General features: G+C 47.3%; 1 long non-coding RNA gene across 1 annotated transcript in view; it reads left to right on the top strand.

Moving 5' to 3' along the window:
* The window catches only part of LOC107183703, a 24,450-nt gene that overhangs the window by 12,166 nt on the left and 9,891 nt on the right, over positions 1–2,393 (top strand). The window lies entirely within an intron of this gene.

The following is a 2,393-nucleotide window of genomic DNA, read 5'->3' on the forward strand; positions in this document are numbered from 1 at the left end:
CTAGTTGTAGAGTTTACAGTCAGCCAGGCTTCCTGTGGTTCTGGATGAAGTCCGTGTTATTTCTCTGAGGTATTAATCAATTGTTGTGAGCGGCATTAACTTCCCGGTGTTTATCTCTGCCGCCATCTTAGTTTCTCTCCAAACTGTTTTTCTTTACCCTTCTAATTTAAGTAGGGTGACACAGGGAGGTAGGCATCATATACCCATTTTACAGATGAGAGAATGGTCCTGTCTTTTCAAGACACCCTGTTTGCTTCTAAGGGGAGAGGTTCATCAGCTTTGGAGAATTTCCTAAATTCTAAGATGTCCTGAAAAGGCATTATGTGTCTGCACCGTGGTCCTGTGAAACCACTGTTAAAAGAAGTGGACCCAGGGTGGGGGAGGCTGGGTAAGGTGAAGTGTCAGAGGGATTTGAGGATGTGGCCAGGTGGGAGCGGGAAAAGGTTGGGGGACATCCTAGCAAACACAAGCCATACTGAGCATTTCCTTCCCAGGTAGCACTTGGGAGAATGTTTTATCCAAAACAGAGACCAGGTCTGGGGCCTTGGCTTAGGGCTTTATTTGTCAGAGGCTGAGGACTAAGATAGTGAAAGCTGGACCTGGAGTTGGAGAGCTGAGAGCGGGAAGGTCAGTGACCAGAAGGCTCTTCGTACCTGGACTGAGCTAACTAGGAGCATGAAATGAGGGAGACACCAAGACGTTAGCCCTGTGCCGAGCCCACTGGGCAACCGGGAGTGTGTTTCTTTCATTCATAAACTGAAATGTTCTTTGCGAACCAAGACAGGGGAATACAATGCGCTAATACAATGGTGTCTAGAATGCGTCCGTCCCCCTTTCCAAGTGAGCCTCTCCGCCTCCTCTAGGGTCATTATCATCTCACTCCACCCCACAGTGTTATCTTCTCATTTTGTAGGATGACCAACTCCGGGTTTGCCTGGGACTTGATCAGTTTTAGCTCCAAAGTTCCACATGCCAGTAAATCTCTTCATTGAGGGCAAACCAGGACGGCAGGCCTCCCTAATGATCTTTCTCTCCACCGAGTCCTTCCCAACCTGAGGACATTTCGTGACTCTTCCTTGTTACTCAGCTGTGCTTCCCCTTGAGCTCCCCGTCCATCCTTTTCATCCGTGGACGGCTACACTTCTTCCGCATGGAGTCCATCATCTTACTAAGTCCCCTCACCTTCCAGGTGACTCCTGGACCGTCCCCTTTCAAGCTTCACCAGCCCTACTTCTGGATAGCCACTGGGTTCTGGGATCACATTTTCTCTTTCCAGCTCTGAGCTGCAGCTTCTCTGTCTCAGATCTAGGGAGTGAGTGCTCCCTCTGCTCTCTGTGCCCATTTGACACCCCTCAAAGCTCAGGGCTAGGTCCCGTGCCCTCACGCATCTGCACAAATGCCGACAAGAGCGAGACAGGTAATACAACAGGACAGGCAGACTTAATTAGGATGGAGAGAACCAGAGTGTATGTGCTCCATCTAGAGCGTTTTTTTTTTTGTTTTTTTTTACTTCGGCAGGTTTTCAAAAGAGTTGGGTACCTTGGTTTGCATGCACTTTTGGAGCCCAGCTGTTCCATGAAGTAAATTTATAGTAGGTCACATGATCCAACCTGGAAATGGAATATTTTCACGTAAAGAATTCATTTCTGAGAGTTTTTGGAAATATTCTATCCTTACTTGAGAGGGGAGTTCTTGGCTCCCCTCACCTGACTTTGTACCCTCTCTCTTCCCATGCAGGTAATCAACACATCTCTGGTCACAAGGCTCTCACAGTGCAGTCAGGACCTTGAAGGGGACAAGTGAGAACCCGCTAGTCAAGTCCTGGGAACATTATTAGTGTGGAAAGATTCTCTCAGCTGATAAAAGTCTTTCCACTTATCACTGGCTCATTTCATCTTTCCATTGAAATTAACAGGCAGAGTGTGGCGACATAGTGAGAACAAGATGGTCAGCCACCAATGAACAGACAGGTCACAAGAAGTTACCAACATGAGCAAGGTCAACAGCTTGAATATTTAAGCTATTTTTAGTGCCTAGTGTTATAAGTCTAGAAAGGACTTTGAAGAATAAGTTGTCTATTCTTCAGGTCTCTAGTGGGGCTGTATGCCAATAATCTAAAATTTCTTATATTCTAATTCTTTTTATTTTCCTAAAGGGTTTGTGTTCTCTGATTAAAAAAAAAATCCTTCATTCATTTTTTTGGTGTTCTTAAAGGCTCTGATGGCCAGACTGGACCTGGGTTCCCCGCCGCTGGTGTGTGACACACGTCCGTGCAAGGCTGCGGGTGCAGCTCCTCTGGCTGCGGCCCTCACGGGACTCTATTCCCTGTGCCAATTTGTTCACCACCATATGCCAACAGGTCGCTGAGGTGGCTCTAGGCCAGTGGTCGGCAA

Source organism: Myotis davidii, unplaced genomic scaffold (genome assembly GCF_000327345.1).
Source record: "Myotis davidii unplaced genomic scaffold, ASM32734v1 scaffold238, whole genome shotgun sequence".
NCBI classification, from domain to species: Eukaryota; Metazoa; Chordata; class Mammalia; order Chiroptera; family Vespertilionidae; genus Myotis; species Myotis davidii.